Below are 15,267 nucleotides of genomic sequence, written 5' to 3' on the forward strand. Positions count from 1 at the left end.
TTTGGGTATTAATTTTTTTTCCACTTTCTTCATTCCATTATTTGCTTCATCCTGCTCATCTACGTCTCTTCTAACCTACAGGATATAATAGTGGGACGTAAAAACGCAGATATTATTTCATACTTTCACAAATATTATTCGATTTTGTTAGAATTTCCTAAGATCATCGTCAGAGTGAAATAAAAACAATCAATTCCAGGCTCAAACCCCATCTATATTGAAAATTTGATCGAGACAGGTCGGGTGGCTCATGATGTATGATGTCACAAACATAATCATTTTCATTTTTATATATACATATTTTCAAAGCACGCGTTAGAATATTTTCTTGTCATTATTTTAATGCAATTATGTGTTATTACAACATATATACATATAGCAATATATAGAACATTCTGCATCGAAAAAATCATCGTGACAAGGTTTTATACTGACGACATTTCTTCTCAGGAAAGATTACGTCTCGCGTAGTTTAGACCAGGCGAGATTCTCTGTCCCGAGATCAGGACCGCGAGGTTTTGGCAGGCGAGATTTTGGGTATGGCGAGATTTTGGGACGCGAGGTTTTGGCAAACGAGGTTTCGGCCTGGCGAGATTTTGGACCGCGAGGTTTTGGACAGGCGAGGTCTTGGCCCGGCGAGATTTTGGGCGGCGAGGTTTTAAATAGGTGAGATTTGGGGCGGCGAAGTTTTGCCCAGGCGAGGTTTCGACCCGGCGAGATTTTGGGCCGCGAGGTTTTAGGCGGCGAGATTTTCGCCAGGCGAGGTTTTGGTCCGCGAGGTTCTGTCCGCGAGGTTTTGTACCCAAACCATCATTATTAAAATTATTTGCCACAAACATATAAACTTTTCTTGACCACAAACATATAAGCGTAGCATTTTAATATATGGACATTTCAAAATTTTCTTTTTGCTGTAAATGAATATGTGCACGCTTTATGGTAGTTTTCGGCGTAGCTAATACAGTGTCGCTTCTTTCTGCCCTTCACTTATATACCCTTGTAATTGTTACAGAATTATTTCAATGAAACTGTAATTCCTTTCAATTCCAGGAATTATTGACAATCGACGTTCCCATTCGAGTGTTTCGTCATTTTTGCCGAGATATTTGGGGAAGAATTCCTGCTATACAATTTTCTGGGGGGGACAATTACCTTCTAGAAAATTTCTGGGGGGGGGACAATTACCTTCTAGAAAATTTCTGGGGGGACGCATCTCGATCGCGATATATATCGCGATCACGAGCCATGACCTACATATAGCAGAAAGTAAAGCCCAGGTGCTGTCGGCCCTGGTAGCCGAGTGAGCTAGTGCAACATGCTAGTAAAGAAAATCATTATTGGCGTGGGTTCGAGTCCTGTTAGGAACGTTTTTCTTATTATTTTAATTTTTTTATAATACTTCTTTCGTTAAAATAAGATTAAAGTAATATTCAAAAAGTGATTTAACGATATTAAAATAAGATTGCCCTTGTACTTATACAGATCCATAAGCAAAAGTAGTAGTAGTAGTAGTAGTAGCAATAATAATAATAATAATAATAATAATAATAATAATAATAATAATAATAATAATAATAATAATAGTAATAGTAGTAGGAACGGGTTAGATTGCAATTCAGCATTCATTTGTTTCCGTGCGATGTTGCCAAACCTAATGCCTTCTGGCTAGGGCTGAGTGTATTCCGAAAATATGCGGCTGACACGCCCTTGGACAGGATTAAAATACGGGATATTTGCCTGTCACGACTAAATTTTAGGGGGATCTGGGACACGGGCCCAAAATCGGGACTGTCCCGTTTTTTACGGGACGTATGGCGGGCTTACCTATTGGCTATGCGGATAGAATACACGCTTTTCAAATGGAGACCCGAGTTCTATTCCCGGGAGTAACTCATGTGGTTCGTATTCCAAGTTGTAGATCCATCTTTCATATATTATCACTGATGAGCGGGACGCTAAACTCAACTTCCATTAATTTACTAATGAGAGGAAACTAAAAAGCTATTTTGCCATTGCTTTGTAACTAACAGTTACAGAATAAGGCACGAGGGGCTTCACTGCGTTCTAATCGATTAAATTTCCCAATTCTGACGCAATATAAATAATGCAGCAAGTACACCTAGTTATAAAAGCTATGCCATCTATCGCAAATTTCCAAATTGACGTTGTGTTGACAAAATCTTTACGAAATGTAGCCCATTGCGTACTTTGTTTAACAGTTTCATGAACACAACGAAAAATTTGCTTTTTATAGTTTTCTCTTTTTTCGGAATACCAATTATAATGACGTTTTGAAATTTTGTGTGTCGTTTTTGTATGCATAATTTTGAGAATCTTAGTACGGAATGACCCCGTCGTTGCTTACATTTTTTTCGTATTTTGGGTCTGGCAACGCCGGTTAATTCCCACAATGCAACAAGAGAGGGAAGACAAGTTATTAACTTCTTGGAAGTGTACGTAAGTTTGTAAAATTGTAGCTTTAAAGAGCTGGAGATATAATTTTAAATTTATTGTATTATGTAAATAAACGCTCATGAATAATAAACTCGTAATTACTGATCCCAGACACGAAAAAAATAGAACACTTGCACAATACTAAAGTTCACAGTACTGAAAAATGTTCTATTCCACGTAGATGTAACAGACTGAAATTCAACCGCAAATTACCACTTAGCTTCAACACGAGCGAAAGGAAATGTGTCCCGTAATCAGCAAGCTCTAGGTATTTTATAGTGGAATTAATTACGTAATGGGGTTCTCTGGGTCTTCTCCGAAGCTTTAGGATATATTCAAACAAAAATGTGTCTTAAAGAGTCCTTACTAGATCACCGAAACGCACCAGCATTAAGGAACTATTTGAACCATTGAATATGATGACATTTCCTTCTTTATACATATTTGAACTTCTCAAAATTACCTGAGATCATTTAGATAAAAGAGATAATGATACAACTACCTTACGCGTGGAAGGATAACTTATCTACTGTCTATCAGATTATCTACATATGGAAAATCACATATCTATATGAGTGTAAAGTTGTATAATAAACTACCTGGGTAAATAAAAAAATAGTCATGCAGAGAGTTTATTTGTGAAAGTGCGCAAACTGCTGGTAAGGTTCTAGGACACAGATCCCCTTTCCCATTGAGCTGTAATAAAGACAGAAAACAATGTGCCCTGCGGGGCTCTAACCCGCCTACACTCGCTAACGCTCGGTCGGCAATAGTATGTGAATTAAATATTAACTTTGGTACAGAAAGGAGCAAACCTAGTTACTAATCTATATGGGAGAACATGTGTTCTAGAACCTTCCCCAAACGGCTGTTAAAAACATTTTATATTGTAAGTTAATATCTTAGAAGCAAATTTTGAAACTGATGGCATTTAGTATCTCCCCCAACTCGTATCATGGTTCCAGAACCGAGTACCTTGTTTTTGTCTAAATTGTGATAAAGGTAGAAGTACAAGGGCCCTGGGGGCTTCTAACTCCCTTCGCTAGCTGTCCCTAGCTCAGCTACATTTTGTAAAGTAACACACTGTAAATCTTAGATGTGCAAGATTGGGGGAGATATTAAATATCAGACTTTTAAACTTCCAAAAGTAATTAAATTCCAACTGAATATTTCTTTAACTTGGACTAATAAAAGTCGTAGTGAACTATTAGTTCTTCTGTACTCTGCAGTACTTTGAAATTGTCCATATGTAATTCTGTATAATGGTTTCACTTGTGCAACTGATTATCTTTATTCCTTCTGAAATGACTCTTAACAGTTATATTTACAAGTATGTAAAGATTAGTACAACTTTTTTTTTTTTTTTTTTTTTTTTTTTTTTTAATCAGGAGTCCTTCGTGAGTGATTCGGCAGACGTATCACATTTGTGGCCAGTTAGTTCCGGTTCAGAGTTCAAACGGAGGATAATTTCTCTCGGATGTAAGCCGAGAAGTGGTTTGGATTCCACTTTGGGCTTATGTGACCCCTTCTAGCATAACCCGGTTGTTGCATAATAACATCAAGGCGGAAAAAACTTGTTTCTCTCCATATGTGGTATAAGTACATAGAGCAAACAAAAAAAAAAAAAAGTTTAAACCCAAAAAACGTTTTTTTGTTGTTTTTTTAAATAAAAATCATGGTTTTTGCCAACCATGATCCTAAGATAAATAGGGATATCTGAGTAAATTGATATATATCCGGATCATCTGGGGCATTGTGGAAATGTTCTTAGCTCATTGTTAAATAGTTTCCTCGCCTTTACTACTCAAGATAGAAGCGTGAAATTTTGTACACACATTTAGTACACCCCTTAATATTTCTCAGTTGATTTTGAGATCTGTGCGTTAACACAGGGGAATCCAGAGGGGATCAATAAAAAATGCCGATTACTCTCAAAATTTCCCGCTTTAGGGACACGATAGGGAAATGTGAATGTTACCGTTTCAAAAGCCGTTCCATTCTAAAGAGAGTGATGTATGTACCATGATCCTAGGATAAATAGGGATGGTGCTGTAGCTGCTTGACTGAAAGTCTATAATTTACCTTTAAAAAGAGCAATAACTTAAAAGTTTTAAGAAACATTGTTTGGGATTGAAATAGGTTAACGATTGGGAATAATTCAAAATTCAACCCCAATACTTTCACTTCAATGACATAATTAGCATTTAATACTAATTCCTAATGCTTTTTCTTCAGTTCGGGACTTGTATTATACGAGGAGAAAGATTTGATTTAAATAAAAAAAATCGATTTAAATCAAAAAAATCAACAAAAAAATCATGATTTTTTTACACCCTGGTATTGATTTGTTTGGTATTCACTGTTTATATAGGATGAAGGTTTGGGTTCTTAGGCCTAAAAAATAAGCCTAACGTTATACGATACTGCGTGAGTATAGGGTGAACCACTTAAAATGACCCCTACTTTTAACTTCTGAACTAACCTGATAGAGAAAGCAGAAATTTCATAACAAATAAATAAAAACTTGATGAAATATAATGTAATATCACATTAAGTTTTCAGTATAGCCAATAAAGAATGGTACAGTATTACAATAGTTCTATTACATTTGTAATTCTGTATATTCTTAGGTCTCCTCATCAACCAAATATGTGGAAACATCTGCGAGGTATCACGCCATCTGGTAGGAGGCTGCGCTGGTTGTTGGGTAAGAATTTCCTATTTACAAGGATAATAAAGGGGAAATAGCTTTGCCATATAAACTCACGGCACATGGGAAAGTGAAGAAAGTCAAAAGAATACAAGAATTTGGTCCTTGCTATTAGTTTGTTTATTTCGATGTTAGATTTAAGATATTTGGTAACCGCCATGTAACTGATTGTGTGAAATGGTTATGAATTGTAGAATTCACTAAATAATGTCTGGAGTGTGTCAGTCAAGGTAATTGTTCATTCAAGTATATATATACATATATATATATATATATATATATATATATATATATATATATATGCAGCAACATATTAAATATTAATGATTGTGAGCCACATTAGAATAAGTATATGTTTTAAAAGCTATCAGATTGACGAACAAGGTAAACAAGAAATTTAGTAGATCAGGATGGCAGAAACGGGTAATAATAGTGAAATTACACTATTTTGAACACTTCGATCCTGATGAAGGGAACATCGAAAGTAATATAGAACGCTTCGAACAATATTGTAGTGCAAATGATGCTCCAGATGAAAAGAGTGTACCGGTATTAATTTCAGTAATGGGCAAACAATTATATCATTGGCTAAAGCAAATGATTATACCAAAAAAAGGTAGCAGCTAATAAATATACAGATTTATAGTAGAACTAGCCTTTGGCTAGCTGGGGTCTCCGCCCCCAGACCCCCGCGTTTGCTCGGCCTACGGCCTCGTGACTCTTGAACCCATAATTCTATCGTTTCTTTTTTCTTGTTTTAATTATCTAAAAGATAAGATTATGTGTCCCAAGAAAACGCCCATTTAAATAGCATAGAATTTCTTCATCCCCCCTTTAGACCCCTAAAAATTAAAAATATTCACTTTTGGCAATTTTCCTGTTGGTTAGTCTTGGAAGGCTACAATCATGCCAAATTTCATCGTTCTAATCCTGCCGGAAGTGCCTAAACATTTTGGGGTGTAGAAGACGTCCCATATAAATAACATGGGAAAGATTTTTCGGTTCTCCATAAAACCACTCTACGGTCGGAAATTTTTATTTCTGATGATTCACTTAGGTAACGCTAACAAAAACGTACAAGCATACCGAATTTCAAGTTTTTATTCTAAGTACCTAAGTCATGAGATTATAAGTCCAAAAAAAGGCCTATTTAGATAACAGGGGAAATTCTTCATCCAATCTTTAGACCCCCTAAAAGTTACAAATATTCACTTTTGGCAATTTTTCAGTGGGTTTGTCTCGAAAAGCTACAATCGTGCCAAATTTAATCATTGTAGCCCTACAGGAAGTGCTGAATAATTTGGGGGCGTAAAAGGTGGGAATAACATGGGAAAGATTTTTCACTTCCCCATAAAACCACTCTAAAGTCTGAACTTTCTACTTTTACTGATTTACTTATTTAGTGCTAACGAAAACGTACAAGCATACCGAATTTCAAGTTTTTATTTTAATTCTAAGTACCTAAAACTTTAGATTATAGATTCGAAAAAAATTCCCATTTAAATAACATGGGGATTTTTTTCATCCCCTCTTTAGACCCCCTAAAAATTAAAAATATTCACTTGGCAATTTTCCTGCCGGTTAGTTTTGGAAAGCTACAATCATGCCAAATTTAGTCATTGTAGCCCTACAGGAAGTGCTCAATAATTTATGTCAGCTCATGTAGTTTTATATATAGTTAAGATTACTCAGACATCAGTATACTAAAACTACTAACGTAATCGCGGAGCGCTACAAATTTCATTCCTTTAAACAGCACGTAGGTCAATCATCTCAAGATTTCCTTGTTAAGACCCAAGCAAATAGATGCGTTTTTACTGATAACCACAATGAGGCAATAAGGGATCAGCTTGTAATTGGAGTACTCAACGAAATTTAAGAAAGAAGTTGTTAGCTGAATCACAATTAACACTGTCACAGCCTTCTATGTCCAAAGCTTAGGATATTGGTACGCAAATGGAGTTGGTAGAAATGGTAGCCCAAATTTTGAGGCAAGAAGCTAAGTATGATCGCAGTGTGGATATTGTTAGCAAATGTAAGAAAACAGATTATAAGGAATACAGATCTAAGAAAGAAAAGTGTAAGAAGTGTGGAACAGTAGATAAGCCAAACAAGTGTCCTGCATATGGCGTAAAATGTCATATATGTTCTCGCTATAATCATTCTGGAAAGACATGTTTCAGAAGTAGGATATTCCATAAACAGGTGACGTCAGAGTCAGAGAGTGGTGTAACCGGGAACGATACTAGATCACAAGAAGAATGAAGTAGTTCCAAGCAGACAGAAAGCAGTTAAGAAGTACGAGCGAGAGACGTAAATAAGAATATAAAGAAGAAAAAGAAGAATACGAAACAAAACTGTAAAATTATAAGTTCGTCAGGAAGTGGCAGTAAGAGTATAGTCTTACAAAGATCCTTCACGGAGGATAGTAGCGAAGCAAACTGGTGGAAGAAGAATACAACTAAGAAAAGAAAGAATTACTTAGAAGAAAAGAATAATCAACAGAAAATAGCAGTGAAGACGAATGGCGGGAAAAAATGTGGAAAGCAAGCAGAGGAATTGCTATAAGAAAATAGGCGATGGGAATCTAAGACAAAGAAGACCGAAAAATCTGAGAAGAAAGGAGAAAAAGAAAATAGAACGGGATTTTCTGGAGACTACACATTAGGATTACTAAAATTGGATACAATTAGGATGGCAAAGAAAGGAGAGCAAGTAGAAGAGAAATTTAAATTGAAGGTGAATAATAAAATAGTACAATTTGAAGTAGACAGTGAAGCAGCCGTGACCACAATTTCATACCAGGTGTATAAAAGAAAATTTGAAAAGATAAAGTTATTGCCAACGAGAAGACGAGTCTTTAATGCCAATGGTGAGGAATTTGAAGTAATGGAAAAGAACCATGTGGCGTTGGAGTTACGAAAAAGAACATTTACGGTACCAATTTTGTGGTCGCTGAGTCTATTACCACACTGATATTAGGACGAAATTGTTTAACACAATTGAAACCTGGTTGGAGGAAAATAATAACCGACTTGCAGGATGCAGTCATTCATAGAAAAGAGGGTAAAGGAAATCGCAGCAGACAACCCTGGAATGATAAGAAAGTTGGTGCCAGACCAAACAAAGTATCTCCCAGAAGATAGAGTTCTGGTCTTTCCAATAATACGGGGGAAAAGATGTAGGATAGTAAAGTGGAAATAACGTTGTCATATAAACTCACAACACATGGCAAAGTGAAGGAAGTTAAAAGAAGAAAAGAATTCAGTTGTTTGCTATTAGTTTGTTTATTTCGATGTTAGATTTGAGATAGTAACTGCCACGTAACTAGTTGTATGTGGCTCCTGTTAGGATATGTAATGATCGGGAAATTGTTATGAATTGTAGAATTCACTAAATAAAGTCTAAGTGTATGTCAATCAAGGTAATTGTTCATTGAAGTGTATATATATATATATATTCAGCAGTATATTAATAATCCAATTTTCCTTTCGAAACGAATTAATCGCTTCTTGATACGCCATCGAATCTTCAAAATTTGAAGCGAAATGAACTAATTCGGCTTTGTAGTCTCCTGAATTTACCCATACAGGCTTCCTAATCTCTCAACTTGTTCTTCTGGCTTCAGCAGTAGAATCAACTCTCTTCGACTCGTCGTCATCTCGTTCCTCCCAAGACATTTGTTCTTCACTAACACCCAATTTCATTCCTGCATTCGAACGTTCACTAAGTCTTCATTTTCTTGTTTGAAATGACTTTCGTGTGAGCTCATTATCTTTTCTTGAATTTTATGCATAAACTTTTATGCGTCTGCTTCGTTAGTGCATCCAACTATTGTATTGATTAAGACTTCAGCATAATATTCGTACTTTTTTTTTTTTTTTTTTTAATATGAATATATATGAAGTGAATTCCATGTGCTGATTTTAGTATTATACATTTCAGAAATTTTATCTAGAGCGAAAGCTTTCTCGTTCACTGGAAACCCTGCTGCGTTGTACGAGCATTATAACGACCAAAGTTTTTTTTTAAACTACTGGGTTACGGGAAAGCAGATTGGACATTCGCCCCAAGAGTCCATACAGTAGAAATCTGGTAATTGTAAGTTCGTTAGGACGCAACAGAAATTAGTGACTCTTTGAAGGATTGATTTTCGTTTTTTAACAGGTTAATGGATTTTACAATTATAGGAATACAGACTTATGCCAAGAAGTATATTTAAGATATATATGACAATGGTAGAAAGCAAAATTCTTCACTTTCTCACTGCTACTGCTAATAATTTTACTTGAAACACTTGTCATCGCATAACGTTCCAACACGAGCATTAGCCACCACTGCGTTCATGCTACTTTGTGTCGTGTATTTACAAATTAATTACAATAGAAAACTGACATAAATGTCTTTTTTAGACTTCATTATACCACACGATCCCACTTGCGTTCCTTCCTAAATTCTTTCTACAAACATTACCCTTCATCGATACCCGATCAATACCGATGTTCATTGATAGCTGTTGAATCATTTGAAATATCTTGTAGATTTGATGAAAAAAGTTACTAAATAAATGTGCAAAACATGCAAATCTAGTAGTAGAAAATACGTAATATAACTCCGAAATAAATGCCTTGTATTTCATGTTTCTGAATTTGCTTGAAAGAATTACGTAACTTTTTTTTGGGGGGGGGGAGGTGGGTCAGATGACAAGGTGATACTATTAACTGACTTCAATCTTGCTGGACTAAAGCGTAGATCTAATGTCAAAGCTAGGAGAACCAGTCATTCATGAAAGTAATTACAAAGATTAATTAAATTATTTCATTCTTGCTTAGAAAATCGCTGCATAGCTCATCGAAACATTATTAGCTTCAGCGCATGATGGTAAACATTTTGTTGAACATATATTATAGAAGGAGAGTAGAATCATTAGGAAATGTTATTAGTTCTATTAAATACTGTTGTTTATTTATTTCACTCAGAATGTTACATATAATATAAAAGTGTAATTTCTAGTAAAAAAAGACCACAGCAGTTTCTGATGTTCATTTTTTTTAATTGATTTTTTTAATGCACTTTATTGTTGAAGAAAGAAAGGGGATGAGGAAATTATGTTCTGCGAACTGGTGATCTGTTTGCGCAACAAATAATGCTCCCCGCCTTAGGCGAGTAAAAATGTCCGTTTGAGTTTGTTTGTAATTGTACCGTACGTACATTGCATCAACAAGATTATTTTCTACGTGAATACCAACACGTCATGGTCTGCCTGTAATAAGTTGCTTAGCAGTTACTTTTTTCTTTATTATTTTCTTCTAAACTTTTTTGTTTTCACGGCGGCGTTCTTGATGACCTCGGTGGGAGATGTATCTCTGCTAGCCAATCAGAAAGCACATCGTCAGGGGCTCGGCTGGAATTTAACCAGTGCGGAAGCTGATGTAATACCAAGCCCCCTCGCTTTTATAACGCGGTTGAGTTCCATGAAAACACACTATTGCACAGAAGCTTTGGAACGGCAAGTGATCGTAGCTATTTGTACAGCGTTGACGGATATTTTTATTCCTGTAGTAATTGATTGCTTTTAGTTGAAACTGACTTTTTTTTTTTTTTTTTTTCACAGAGATGAACATGAGGATTTCAAAGAGGAGATGAAAAGATTGCGAGCTCTGAGAGGCAAAGCAAAACCAATGAAAGGTGGAGACAAAAGAGCTTCTTCCAAGAAGTAAGACTTTATCTACAAGGAAATCTTTCAACTTATTTTGTGCTAGTAGCAGAGTGCGTGTGTGAAAAACAATACTAATTTTCTTTAACAGCAAGAAATTCGAACAGTGATCTACATAAATTTATATTTATTTATATAAATTTTTTACAATGTATCATCTTACGACGAACATTTTTATCTTTTGCCTAACGCTCGTAGCTGGATCAGCGGCTTTTTCTTCAGTATCTGAAAAGTAAGTACTATTTATTTCACCGAGTAGTGTTATTTGTTTATTTGATAATGTTTTCACCCTTATTATGAGATTCATTGCCCAGTTCTTTAAATTTCTGGTAGCAGAAGATAATATATATTATTTTAAAGGTCTTCACAAACAATTTGAATGCACAACACGTCTTTCATAGCAATTCCCTTGCGTGGAAATAAATTGAGGGTCAACAAAGAATTTAGGATAGGTTAACGTTACTGAATAGGATTATACTGTTCGCATTCAAGAAGTATCCGTATCTGTATTTGGTTACTTTATATATATATATATATATATATATATATATATATATTTACGTACATATTTCCTTGACAGGATTTTCATGTAGAATATTACTCAATCAAAATTACATGAGTTATTACATTACGCGCATCAGATAATTATGCTCAAGGTTCACAGAATAAGTTGATAAACAACATTTATTCGGCAAACAGAGAAACGTAAACGTTAATATATATATATATATATATATATATATATATATATATAAAGTTGTACAAGCATGCATTGTATACTTTTGTATGTAGATGTAAGCTTTTAGTTTCACATAAGGGTTCGCAGGAAACATAAATTTATCTTATTTAAAGTAGAGATAAAACACTAAGAAATATCAATTTTTACTACTATTTCTTTTAAGTTCAGTAATGTATATGCAGATAGTGTTATACCTGTACAGAATATATTCAAAAGTAGACCAGAGCCTTCCGCTACTTCCTGATTTATTTAGCCATAAACTTCAATCGGTCCAAGGATGTTATAAAATAGAGGATCTGCCCATACGTATCTTCGTCATAGGAACTCATTGAAGCCAAAAAACAACCGAGCATCGTCTGAACCGGCACGTCTGATTGGCTACTCTCATTTCCGCCATGATTGTCGGCTCGAAACATTGCGATCCCAGTGGCGCGGATTGGGCAGGGTAGATGTGGCGAAGCTGAGACGTATGGCTTTACGATTTTGTTGTATGGGCAGATCCTCTATTTTATAAAATCCTTGGATCGGTCATATGAACTCGAAGGTGTTTTCCGATTACTTCTGCTCTTTCTTCTTTTTCTTTCTTGGAGAGTATGAGAATTTGGAATTCACGTCATTGAACACTTGTTGATCTTCAGGCTTGATCTCAGAAGCCCTACTAAGTAAATATTAAGCGTCGGCATCGATTGAGAAAACTAATTTACTCTTAAAAATGCTATTACAAGGTGTCTATCGGTCACGAAAGTCAGGAAAAGTCACGAAATCAAAAAACGGCCATGAAAGTCAAGAAATTTAGCTTTTGGGCCACGTTTTTTTTTTTTTTTTTTTTTTTCTATTTTTTATCTATACAAATATAAGCACAGACTGGAACATTTTGTTCTATAAAACGTCAAAATTCACCACCAAAAATGTCTATGGTCAGCTTTAGACCTACTAAATCGCAAGCAAAGCATTCTTCTATCACATGCATGAAAATTCGGCCTAATTTGCACCCAAATTTGCTCTTGAGAATGTTAGGAAATTTTATGGTTTGGTAAAAAAAAAAGTCACGAAATTTCATTTTGGAATTTTAGTAGACACCCTGTATTGATTTACTAAAATAGCTTTATCATCTGAAAATTGACAATATAATGAACGCTACAGATTTAAAAACTGTAACATCCTTTTTTGTTTGTGTGTGCTTCTTTATAGCAAACCGTGTTCTTTTTAGTGCACTTGGTCTCGTCCTGTGTTCGATACAGGTAGGAGCATTTGGTATAGAGCATTATGAAACAATTTGGGAGTTACTTGAATTAAAAAGTAGCAAAAGTACTAGAAATCAAATAATATTGGGTTCATGAAATGATGGACCGACTGACCATGCATCTTTCAGTCTAACGTACTGCCGATTTCACTCTTCATAATTGTAGCACTATGGAATTTTGTTTAACATTTTATTTTCCTGTAAGGAAGAGCAGCGACGAAATTAGCGATGGAGGATGGTCACACTCTCTAACTTAAAACCATCGTGTGGTCGGATCAAGCCTTTTCGGAATCTCATGTCAGAGAGTTTTTATTTATTTGTGTAGCTGCGTGGAATTGTTAAGTATCCTAAAATTCCATCGAATGCAATGCTTACACGGAAAACTCGCACTGTTAACGTGACTAGATTTCCATATGCAAAGTGTCTAGTGGGAAATTACTTGCGTCAGAATCTATTTGATTTCCTCGTAGGTTCCTCGTGCTCTTGTTACTTAACATACTTAATCCGAGCTTTCTTTCACAGACTTCCAACTTGGAAATTTGCTTAAATCTTCAGTGATCTGCTAAGAAGCAAAATGTGCTGTTCTAATTTATCACAACCATTTTTTAAAGATACAGTAGACCAGTGGCATAGACTGAATTTCGTCAAGGGGGGTTCGAGCACTCAATCTCGATCCTTTCAGGAAAGCGTGACTTTTGTGTATAATAGTAAATGTATTAAATATAGTAAATGTATTTATTTTACTGTAATATCTTTTTAACACCTTACTTCCCCTTGCGTACACCACTGCAGTAGACCTATTTTTCGAACTTCATTAGATTCGCTCTATCAAATCAAGCTGATTTTAGTGTGTCAGATTACATAATAGATAAAGTGTACTCGAGTTGGTATTGATACTCGCTCTGACAGTATTAGATTTAATTCATATTCTATTATCGAGGAACTTCTGAAATATTCATGACACCTCTTCTGATTTTCATTCTTTGTGTATGTGTGTGAGGAAGATGGCGTTATTAGCTTTGCTTCCTATCACCTAACATTAGTAGTAATTATTTATTAGTAACACTGTATATTTTTAGATATTAGTCCTTTTGGTGTTATAAGTTGGGAAATTCTCTCCTCGTAATTACCCTACTATTGAAGCGGTAATTCTGTATTCTATACGTGTATATCAGCACAGCAGTCAAGGTAGTTTGTTTCCGGTCGTTTAGAGGCAATTCAACCTTGCACAACCGCATATAGGCCAGTCATTCTTTATTCTTCTTCTTCTTCTTCTATCCTATCAATGACATGAATCTAAGGATGAATCATATCAAAACCATCATTACGTATTATTAAACACAATTTATAATAGATCTCACAATACTATTAGACCAGAAAGGTAGAATAATAGTAATTACATAGAAGAATAAAAGTTCAAAATTGGTGCGAGTCAGGGCTGTAATTGAAGGTATATAGCGTACAGCCTCTGCTTAATCGTAGTTATTAGAATATACCTTCTGCTTCACGGTGTAGTCCTATAGCACTTTTGTTTCGTTTATTTATTTACTTAACTGGGCCATGGCCCCAGTGATACCAAAGTGATTATATCACTTTCATTTCTGTCCTATTAAATGTTGTTCAAACATATCGATCATGCGAAAACTTTTTTTTTTTCTGACGGCAATTTGATCACAGGAGAGAGAAAGAAAATGGAAAGATTACATGATCCGTGAATAATATCAGTACGAAAGCTTTATCTAACTGTGATATTTGTATTTCCACTCTACTCTTCACCGCGATTTTCTGAAATCCTTCTGGTATATCGGGCGCGATTTTCTCTGTTCTTTCTCACACTGGGTTAGTTCCTTCTTACCAGGGAACTGTACGAATGGGGCACTCGAGTTGCCGGACGAGGTGCATCGCATGTGAAAGAGGATGTAAAAAGATGTCCATATGCAAAATTGTAGCGGCTGAGGGCAACATGGACGAGCGTGAGAGGCGGAAGAAGTGGGGCCTACAGTGGGACTTAATAACACAGAAATATGCAGAATCACACGTTTCGCTCCCGAATGGTGAAATAAATGCATGTCAAATGTATAGGAAGTGGAACATGAGAAGAGGTGCTATATTGTTGAGGATATGGATATCATGGGCGCCATATTGAAAGTAGCCATCTTGAATTTGAATTCAAAATGTTAAATGAAAAGTGGGCCATGTGGTATATCAATTAAGACTGAAATTTTACCAGAAATGCATTGGTGTGAATAATTTTATATTTTCTTTATTGTAAGTTGAGAAATACGAACATGCAACAACGTCTGGAGGGGATATATGAACATAGGCAACATAACCAATGTTTCATTTGAGTCCTGTTAAGGTAAAAGTCAATTGTCCAGCAAAGAATACATGACAAAAAGATATAC

At 35.4% G+C, this 15,267-nt stretch overlaps 1 pseudogene across 1 annotated transcript in view; it reads left to right on the forward strand.

Annotated features, from left to right (window-relative positions):
• Window positions 1-2,360: 2,360 nt before the first annotated feature.
• LOC145688373 (trehalase-like) overlaps window positions 2,361-15,267 on the forward strand; it is a 31,587-nt pseudogene continuing 18,680 nt past the window's right edge. The window contains exons 1-3 of the transcript XR_014131887.1: window positions 2,361-2,453; window positions 5,085-5,161; window positions 10,779-11,112. The product of XR_014131887.1 is annotated as a trehalase-like (transcript). The remainder of the gene's footprint in view (window positions 2,454-5,084; window positions 5,162-10,778; window positions 11,113-15,267) is intronic.

Source organism: Thermobia domestica, chromosome 6 (assembly GCF_964235325.1).
Source record: "Thermobia domestica chromosome 6, izTheDome1.hap1.1, whole genome shotgun sequence".
NCBI classification, from domain to species: Eukaryota; Metazoa; Arthropoda; class Insecta; order Zygentoma; family Lepismatidae; genus Thermobia; species Thermobia domestica.